Here is a 10,862-nt window from a genome sequence, read left to right as displayed (position 1 = left end):
ATCTCCTGACCTCGTGATCCGCCCGCCTCAGCCGCCCGAAGTGCTGGAATTACAGGCGTGAGCCACCGCGCCCGGCCGAAAAATGTCATCTTTTAAAGCTTGCAGTTGGCCTTACAGGAGAGAATTTGTAAGGAAAAAAGGATTTGGTGTCATTGATGCCATGGGAAATGTTTTAGGAAGTGTAAATATCAAGAAGGCAAGTAAAATGAAGACTAAAGGATATCAAATGGATTAAAAAATGAGGTCATTAGCAAAAATTATCACTATGTGGACCATCAGGAATAGGAGTCAGAATGCTTCCACCCATTGCCTCCTGGGCTACAGTCTTACCAATTGCTTGAGTCAGGTGAGACAGCACATACTCACACACCACAAGTTATATAAAGCAGTTTATTACTTACAGATAGGCAGCAAGAGACAACAGAAGCCTAAGATTCATAACAAGCTAGTCCTCCTGCATGACTGGCACCTGTTGATTCTGTAAACTGCAAGGGCCTCCCTCTGATTGGTTCCAGTAGCATGTATCAGATGTGGGGAGGCCATCAACCTCTTATTTAGGAACCTAAATAAGTCTGTGGAGTGGGGGCACTTGGAGGCAGCCCCACTACCAGCCCTTGGATTGCCTCCTCCCAAGTTAGCCTTTTGTATTTAATTGTCAGATTAAATTTGTCAAATTTGATCCCCATTCTGCTGCCAGGCTAGCAAAGTATGATAAAGTTTTTCAATGGCCTTGCCAAAGGCTATTCCAAGGGGAAGAAGTAAAATCAATTGGTTATGCCAGGGCCAAGGGCTCTGGTCTATTAAATCATCAATATTGCAACTAGATAATATTATATCATCCAATTCTCCCTTCTGGAGAGAAGGGCACAATGGAAAGTTAGGCAAACCACCCTGGATGGGAAAAGAGCCTATAATGCTAGACACCAACCAAATAAGAAAAGATTCCAGGTTGTGGGCATGGTGATCTATGGCCATGGCTTGTTGGATCACCCTGAACATCTGCTGCAACACTGGGTTGTGAGCCAATCTACCCAGGCTGTGCCATTCTTTTCATGACAGCAGAATGTTCTGCCACTCCTCATCAACTACCTGAGATAGTCAAGAAAACATGTCTTCTCTTGGTTTTTGCCCATAGCTGTCCTTGAGATCACTAATTTGTCTTTCTGTGAAGGAGAGCATTTTGATGATTTCTTGCTGAGCTACCCCAACATTCTTGCACTGCTGGGTAAAGATGGGCTGCATCATGCACATTCATTCCTTCTTAAGTGCCTCAGAGACTCTTCTTATAGCCTCTTGGGTGTCTTAGGGTCTGAGTATCCATTTCCCAAGATCTCCATCCTGGAGAATGAGCAATCGCATATGTGTCCCAAAGCTAGAGGACAGAGTTGCATATTCCTCTGTTTCCATATTCCTTTCTCTCTGCCTCAATTCATGCAGCCAGCTCATTCACATCTGTGGGGAGGTGACATATGTCCCACTTATCATTCCTCCTTCCCCATAAAACATCCTGAAGCATGTCTGGCTCCTGCAGCCCTCTGCCCTGGACTGGGTACTAAAGGGCATTGCCCCTCCCTCTTAGCCCATAAGTCATGGTTCTGTCAGACCAGACCCTACTGCTATACCAATTTTATGAAGCAGGTTCACTAATTACCCGTCCCAAAGGAGAACTCTCACTGCATGAAGAATAGCAAAAATCATCACTGTGCTAACCACCAGGAATCAGAACATTTCCACCCACAGCATCCTGGGCTGCAGTTTTACTAATTGCCTCAGTCAGATGAGACAGACTACATTCACATGCCACAAGTTATATGAATCAGGTTTATTATTCACAGATAGGCAGTAAGAGACAACAGAAGCCTAAGATGCACAGCAAGCCAGTCCCCTAAGGTTCAAGAAAACTGCCAGGGTGGATGCAGTCTCCACCGCATGCTCCCCATTTGCACCACAGCTAAGGGACCCTGAAAGGTAACCCACCCTGGGTTATATACCTCAGGGGCAACAGGATGCACTGGGCAAAGCTTTGAAGGACATCTTTTTAGGGAAGGCAATCCAGGGCCCTATCCCAGCTTCTGTCCCCTTGGTCTCTAATGCCAGGAGTGAGGATGCAGAAGGGACCCCATGGGGAAGGAGAGATTGGGGGAGGCAATTTCTCCTCTCCCCACCCTCTTTCTCAGCCCTTGTACATTAAACTCCTCCTTGCCCCCGTGCTGGGGGGCACTTGGAGGCTTTCTCTGGGAAAGGGTTTTTAGCTTGAACTTTAATAGACCTGGGTGGATCAGGAAGAAGGACCCTGTACTTCTGTCCTTAATCAGATGAGGGCCAGGCATGTGAGAACCTTATATTCAGGCATGTCCTGGAGGACCGAACCCACAGAATGATGATGGCGCAAAGTACCACAAAAGAGCGGAGGAAAAGTCTCTCTGACTGCACCCTAGGGTTTCATTTCTGCAAACAGATGACTGGGCCCCTGTTCATCCCCAACCTCACTGGCAGATTAGGCCTAAGAGGAGGGGATACCACCACTTGCACATGTCCCTGTTGAACAGCTCTCATATGCTGGAGCAGCTGCGAGTTGATGGGTGTCTGATATCTGAATATGATTTATCCAAATTCACTCACATTTCAGATGTGGATTTATTTTCCAAGGGAATGTTGAGATTACCACCATTAAAGGAAACTCAGTTACTTGCCTAAAGTGGCAAAGACCTTCTTGACCCAACTCTAGTCAGCCTCCTTTGTAAGTATTGAAAGCCTAGACCATGGGTTTTTCTCTTTGGTTCACTTATTCTAGTTTTAGCAAGAATCCTGCTAAGTTTAGTGAAAAATCTTCACCCTTGGTCTGATCACCCTAGATATTTTATCAAATTCCTTATGTCTCACCTTGATATCTTATTACCCTGGCCTCCTGGCTTTTCTTTGTTGTTGTTGTTGTTGTTGTTGTTGTTTGCTTATTTGTTTGTTTTTGAGACAGAGTTTTGCTCTTGTTGCCCAGGCTGGAGTACAATGGCGCAATCTCAGTTCACTGCAACCTCTGCCTCCCAGGTTCAAGCAACTCTCCTGCCTCAGCCTCTCGAGAAGCTGGGATTATAGGCATGCGCCACCACACCTGGCTAATTTTGTATTTTTAGTAGAGACAGCGTTTCTCCATGTTGGTCAGGCTGGTTTTGAACTCACGACCTCAGGTGATCCACCCACCTCAGCCTCCCAAAGTGCTGGGATTACAGGGGTGAGCCACGGTGCCTGGCCTTCCTGGCCTGTCTTTAGAAGAAAAAAAAAAAAAAATCTGTTAGATCAGTTTAGCAAAGAATTACCCTACTTCTCAGTAATTTTTCAGCCACTAACCCCCGCCCTGATCCTTTGCTATAAACCTTCACTTGTTCTTTTGTATTTGGAGTTAAGCCTGATCTCCCCTACTGCAAAACTCCATTATAGTAGTCCCTTGAATAAAATCTGCCTTACCATGTTTAGCTAGTGTCATGAATAATTTTTCTTTAACTAAAAAACATAACAGAACAGCACAGATCAATACTAATAAATCCAAAAACACTAAAGAAAAAAGGTATAATCTAATTGGCTTACAGTAAGGGATAGTTGAAATAATATTAATTGATGGCATATAATCAATTAGTAATAAAATGTAAATTAATTTTATTTCAGATATGCTCTAAATTCCAAAAAAGCATAGGAGAAGGAAGAGACTTCTTATCTGGATACAAATATTTTAATGTAACCAAATAACTAAATTTTATTAAACAAGTATGAAGTTTAACCTAATTTATGAGTAAAAACATATGCCAAAAAGAATAAACTGGAGTGCATCAATCTCCTGAGAATTTGAGACACAAATAGTTTTAAACACATATGAAAATGGATACTTCTAATAACAAATAGGTAATAAAGGAATGTGACTTTTAGAAATAAGTCCATTTAAATACCATCTGTGAACAATAAATTCTTCAAACTCTTTCAGAGCTGCCGGTGGCTGGAGCCCTGTCTTCCGAATGGATGAGAGGCACCTACCGGCCAAGGGTTCAGGTGACATCACAAGAAATGGAGCGGATTCTTACTGCCCTGTGTCTTGGCTTCCGCATCAGCGAACTCCGCCTTCGGTCTTCCAGGCGGCCTGTATTGCTTAGGTGGTAGCAGTGGCCCCACCAGCCCAGCCCCACAGTCCCTGGGACTCCAGTCTTTGGCTCTTACCAACCCTACCTGTGCTGTGGTGCTCGGGCCCAACTCCTCACCTGGATGCAGTGGCTTAGAGGTTGGGTGAACAGACTGACTTGAGCTCGGAGTCCTGAGCCCAGACCTTTCAGGCCAGGGACAGTCCAAGTTTGGAGACCCAGTCCCTTCTATGTTTCCAGATCTGCGAAATTCAGTAAAACTATACCCAAATGACCAGTACGGGCCACGGGGCACTGAGAATGCAGAGAATCATGAGAGCCACTCTCCTTCCTCGCGCCCAGATCCCAACAGTCACCAGAACACTGCGGATCCCACTCTCTGCTCCCCAACGACAGTTACCTTGGCAAGTCAAGACCCCAGCCATTGTCACCAGAGGAGAGAGGCAGAGGGAGATTTGGCTACAAAGAAAAAGAAGACAATGTGATCTTGAATCAGGATACTACGCTGCTGACTTTGAAAATGGGAGGAGGAGGTATGAGCCAAGGAATGTCCTTGTAGAACCTGGAAAGACCAAGGAAAGCTGCTTCACCTCTGGCACTTCTGGAGGGTGTTAGACACCCTGTCTGACGTTTTCATTTTGGTCCACTGAAACTGATTGCAGATTTCTGACCCCTAGACCTGTAAGGGAATAAAGACATATTTTTTAGGCACCAGACCTGAGTTTAAGAGACCTTAGTCTCTTAACGCCAAGTTAGAAGCTGCATAGTCAAGCCACCTACAACCCCCGGGGCAGGGCAAAGATAGGGACCCACATGATACTCCTTTTAGAACAACTCTGTATTCACACCCTTAACTCGAGTTGAGTTTAGTGAAACAGGAAATTATCCAAGCTGAAGTAGAGAGAGAGAGAGGGGGAGAGAGAGACCCATAAGGGAATATTTCTGCCCAGTTTCCATTTCGCGTGGGTGGCACACGTGACAACCACTACATTACAAAAACCACCATACACCTAGGAGCTATCTTTAAAATTTAAAATGGACATTTCCTGAATGGCTTGCATTCAGTATTGTGGAACTATTTTTTCTTTTAGAGCATTTTCATATTTGTGGCCCTTTTTTTCTTTCCTTATGTATTCCATTTATCAAAACCAACAATACCCAAAATCCATGATTCAAGACAAAGGAAGGCTTTCGCCCAGTGACCCAAATCCTCACAAATACCATGTCATCATGTCAGGAAACTTCAGGCAGAATAAGGAGGAATTTTATTTCAATACCATTGTCCATACTGTCCTATGCCTTTTTCTGTATCCTTCCAATACACCCAAACATTAACCTCTTGATTACAAAAAAAAAAAAAAAAAAGACTTTTTAGAAATCAGGATGCAAAGGGAGGGGCTTTGGAGACCTTTAGCATTTTCTGTCAAGGAAACGCTTTGCCATAAGAGACTGTGGAATGAGGTGGGGTGAGGGGACCACCTGTGACCAATTATCTTCCTGGCCAGCAAGGCGTCAGGGGACTGAGTGTAATCAGGTGTCTTCCAAGAGGTGGCAAGCATGCCAGTCAAATACTTTAACTTAGTTTCTTCCCCTCCTCACACAATTTGCCACCATTCCCTCTAACATTAGTCATTCAGCTACTGCCTTACCCACCGTATTTTGTGTAATTCTGTAATTTTAATTTTGGTATTGTACTGTACATCCTGATATATATTTTGTTTCTTAGATTTTACTTTGCACTGAAAACTCCACCTGTTGTGGTATATATACATCTGCTTCATTAGCTGTGACTCCTGCAGAACATGAAACTTTATACAAACTTGTATTCACTGCAGTATTTACTCATTCTGGTGATGGACATGCAGGTTACCCCAACTCTCTGCTGCCTGAAGTTGCTGCAGTGACTAGATTCTATGAAGCCACTACAGAGCTAAGCTGGAATTTCACTGAGAGACATTCGTAGAAGTGGAATTGCTGGGTAGTCGTCAAAAAGGCTATACAGAAATAAACACTTGTTTAATGCCCATACAGTGAAATCTAAGACCTAGATTGTTAAGATAAAGATCTTACCTTAGCCAGGTGTGGTAGTGGGCGCCTGTAGTCCCAGCTACTAGGGAGGCTGAGACAGGAGAATGGCATGAACCCGTGAGGCAGAGCTTGCAATGACCCGAGATCGCGCCACTGCACTCCAGCCTGGGCAACAAAGCAAGACTCTGTCTCAAAATAAATAAATAAATAAATAAATAAATAAATAAATAAATAAATAAAATAAACGATCTTACCTTCATTTCATGTAGAAATTCATACTTTTAAGATTTTTAGTATGACAAATCAAAACACAGGAAGTATACCTAACTCACAGTGGTCTCAGAAAAATTCCCAGGGGAAAGTGCCTTGCAGTAAATCTAAAATAATGAGTAAACTTATGGTAAAGAATGAAGGATTTGGGAGAATCATCCAACTGAATGAAAATTAGACATGAATGAAATGTCCTCCCATAGTAATTGAATCTGTCAGCAGCGACCTAAACCTGTGAAACCAGAGAGCTTACACGGCTCCGTCACCCCCACAACCCTCATGGCCTAATTTCAGCCCTTTAGGGAGAGCTTTGTTTGGTTCTAGGGCTTCCTAAGGGATGCAGGATAAATTCTCTGACTTTAACACCTTCTCTGTGGATTTTTCTGGGCCAAATTCACAGAAGTGGAACACTAGAAACTTCCTTTTTCAGTTCTTTGAATTTGGTTTTAAGATCAGCGATATTTTTCTGTGAGGAAGCTGCCTCTCTTTTTATTTAGACAGAGGTACAAGGCAGGAAAAGACTTTTTCTTTTCCTTTTTTTTCTGTTTCCTTAAAACACACAAGATTGAGCTCAGGCGTTCTCTTTATCAAAGTCTTCCTGTAGCCAAAAGAGGGTCTGGCTGATTGTCACTTGTAGAAAAAAGCCAAAAGAACAGGAATGAGGTATAATTAAAAACAGAGTGAGTTTTATTATCCATGCTAGCAACAGGGAGTGTGGCCGGCCAGAAGTTGCCACTCTTCAATTTCTAGAGAGAGGCCAAACATTTTAAGAAGAGGAGCTTGTAATGCAGAGGGGCAAGAGGCAGGAGGTGCCCAGTGGGTGTCTCATTCTGATGGCTTATCTTGAATTATTGTTTCAACTGGTGAAGGGGCCAGTGACACGTAGGCCCAATCAAGTTACAAATTAATGATGGTCAATCTAGCAGATAATCTCTAGCCAACAGTGAATATTGTCCTTGAATTAATCTCCTACTGGAGAGATAATTCTGGAGATGCCTGGTCTGCATCAGGATTCAGTCCCTGAAGCTTCTAAGGAAATATATGACCAGATAAGAGGGCATGGTATGAGCTTAACAAGCATCCAGGTAAATAAATGAGCATAAGGCATGGGAGCATAATATGGGAAAGGGAAGGCAGTTTTAATGCCCATTCCAAGGCAGTAATTCAAGACAAAAGAAAACACATCTGCAGTTTGTCTCAAAGCTATGTCTAGAAACTGGGGAGAAAGAAGGAAAGAAACAAAGTTTTTAAAACATGGTTTGAAGCTAAGCTGTTTGGTTACATTCCAACCTCCCACAAGATTTTGCTGTTCTTGGTTGTTACCAAAACAAGTAATAGGCCAGGTGCAGTGGCTCACACCTGTAATCCTAGCACTTTGGGAGGCTAAGGCGGGCGGATCGCCTGAGGTCAGGAGTTTGACGGTGAAACCCCGTCACCACTAAAAACACAAAAAAAGTAGCCAGGCATGGTAGTGGGCACCTGTAATCCCAGCTACTTGGGAGGCTGAGGCAGAAGAACTGCTTGAACCCAGGAGGCGGAGATTGCAGTGAGCCAAGATCATGCCACTGCACTCCAGCCTGGGCAACAGAGCAAGACATCATCTCAAAAAAAAAAAAAAAGGTAATCAGAGCCTGGACAACATAGTGAGACCTCATCTCTACTACAAAAAAAGTAGAGACCAGCGTGGTGGTACTCATGGTTGTGCATGCCTGAAGCCCCAGCTACTTGGGAAGCTGAGGCAAGAAGATTGTTTGAGTCCAGGAGTTCGAGGCTGCGGTGAGCTAAGATCGGGCTACTGCACTCCAACCTGGGTGACAAAGCAAGGTTCTTTCTCATTCATTCATTCATAAGTATATACAGAAACTACAATAATTTGGATGGAGAGTTTATTGAAACAATTGGGTAAGGAGTTACACGTTGATTATAGAGGAAAAAGAAAGTTATGGAATTGTCTTCTTTACTACAATGAAACTTTAAATGGCAAACTTTAAGTGACACAATCTTAAATTATAAAAGAGAAGAGAAATTGATTTGTTTCTAAGTGTCCACTCACCTATTTTATGAAAAATCCTCTCTGTGCTTAGGGGTAAAGAGCAGATTGTCCAATTCTCTGCTTTGCTGAAAGCAGAACCCTCTTCCTTCTTAGAAATCCCTGAGAAAATTATCTTGGATGGAAACTCACAAGTCCAACTCTTGCTGTTTTAAGGAAGCCAGTTTCATTGGTGAGCACACCCCAGGTGCCCACTCAGATAGACACCATGGGAAAGTGGGGTGGGGCTCAGAGCAGGCAGGCAATTGCAGAGCATGGCGAGAGAGGAGGGCACTGGTGATGTGAGCTTCAGCTTGCTCAGGATAAAGGAAGGAGAACAGAGGTTCTTGAGATGGCTCTGGATGAAGGAGGGAGAATATAAGTTGTTTTATGCGTTTGATAATCTAGGAGTGAGGAAAAGGTACAATGTTTCCACCCAGTTCTGAACTAGCCGTCTTTTGTGTGTTAGGCAAGTGTTATACCATGAAACATGAAACATGTGGGTAGAATTCCCTCCAAGTGGAGGATGGTATGTGTATGTCTGGACAATTCAGGTTTGGAAACATTTCCTGTTCACATGATGGTTTTTTTTGTTTGTTTTTTTGTCTGTAATCCTTTCATATCTCTCAGACTTTTCACTTATAAAATCAACAATATCACATCCTGATTGATATTTGCCTACCACAAATGAGTAGCTGTGTTCACTAAATATATTTGCTAGATTGCCCAGCAACCTATTCATAATACCCAAAAGAACTAGAGACATCCCAAGTGCCAGCCATCACATGAATAAGTTTGCATAGAATAATCAGTTCCAGTAAGAAAGAACAATCTACAACTGTATGTATGAACCTCACAAACTTGACCAAAATAAACCAGACACAAAACAGGATGCATTCTGTGGTTCCACTGATTTAAATTACAAAGCTAGCAAGACTCCCTTCAGCTGTTAGAAGTCAGAATAGTGATTCCCTCTGGGAAGAGTGGATAGTGACTAGAAAAGGACCAGAGATGCTGTTGAGCCATGTGCTGGTTAGGTGGGTATGTTCAGTTTAAGTAGAATCATCAACATAGACATTTACATGAGGGAGAGATTGATTTTTTGAACAAGGAATTGGCTGATGCAACTGTGGGCTGTCTAGTAAGTGCTAAATCCATAGGACAGGCTGTTAGAAAAGGCAAGCCATCAGGAAGGGCAGACCAGAAACAATGAAGGAAACTAATGAAACCAAAAGTTGGCTGTTTGAAAAGTTCACTGAAATTGACAAACATTTAGCAAGATTGACCAAGGGAAAAAGAAGATTCAGATTACTAAACTCAGCAATTTAAGTGGAGGCATTACTACCAATTTTGCAGAAGAAAGGATTATTAAAGAACACTATGGACAATTACATGCCAGCAAATCGGATAACCTAGATGAAGTGGACAACCTCCTAAAAGCACACAATCTACCAAAATTTAATCATAAACAGAAATCTGAATAGATCTATAACTAGTAAAAATATTCAAGAAGTAATCAGTAATATCCCAACAAAGAAAAGTCCAGAACCAGATGGCTTCACTATCGAATTCTACCAAATTTAAAGAATTAACACCAATCTTTCTTACATTCTTCCACAAAATCAAAGAGGAGGGAATATTTACGACTCATTTTATGAGGCTAGCATTATCCTGATACCAAAGCTAGGCAGAGACATTACAGAAAATGAAAATTACTAAGCAATATCCCTTATGAATATTCACGCAAAATTCCTCAAAAAAATACTGGCAAACTGAATTTAGCGAAGTATTGAAAGGTTTATATACCATAACCAAGTAGGATTTGTTCCTGGAATGTGAGGATGATTCAGCATACAAAAGTGAATGCAATATATACCACATTAACTGAATGAAGGGAAAAAAACTATAATCATCTTAACTGATACAGAAAAAGTATTTGACAAAATTCAGCACCTTTTTGCCAGGTGCGGTGGCTCACACCTGTAATCCCAGCACTGTGGGAGGCTGAGTCAGGCAAATAACTGGAACTCAGGAGTTCGGAGGGGGAAAAAAAAAGCCTGCCGGCTCTGAGCCCCACTCCCCATTTCCCATGGTGTCTGAGTAGTCGCCTGGGGCGAGCAGGATCCCTCCTCACAGGTGAGACTGGCTTCCTTGGAAAAGGAGTTTTCCTCCAAGATAATTTTCTCAGGGACTTCTAAATGTGGTGGTGTACACCTGTGGTCCTCGCTACTTGGCAGGATGAAGTCGAAGGATTGCTTGAGCCCTGGAGGTCCAAGCTGTAGTGAGCCAAGATCACGGCCACTGCACTCCAGTTTGGGTGGCAGAGCAAGACCCTGTCAAAACACACACACACACACACACACACACACACACACTCCAGCTTGGGTGGCAGAGCAAGACCCTGTCAAAAC

At 42.9% G+C, this 10,862-nt stretch overlaps 1 long non-coding RNA gene across 1 annotated transcript; it reads right to left on the bottom strand.

Annotated features, from left to right (window-relative positions):
• Nucleotides 1-3,708: 3,708 nt before the first annotated feature.
• On the bottom strand, nt 3,709-4,790 carry LOC105547595. Its single transcript, XR_001007240.1, has 3 exons — nt 4,687-4,790; nt 4,525-4,583; nt 3,709-4,366 (listed from the first exon to the last, which is right to left on the bottom strand). It is a non-coding gene; the product is annotated as an uncharacterized LOC105547595 (long non-coding RNA).
• Nucleotides 4,791-10,862: the final 6,072 nt, after the last annotated feature.

The sequence above is a fragment of the Mandrillus leucophaeus genome, unplaced genomic scaffold (assembly GCF_000951045.1).
Source record: "Mandrillus leucophaeus isolate KB7577 unplaced genomic scaffold, Mleu.le_1.0 Scaffold392, whole genome shotgun sequence".
Taxonomy (NCBI): domain Eukaryota; kingdom Metazoa; phylum Chordata; class Mammalia; order Primates; family Cercopithecidae; genus Mandrillus; species Mandrillus leucophaeus.
This window is presented reverse-complemented; position numbering and strand designations above follow the sequence as displayed.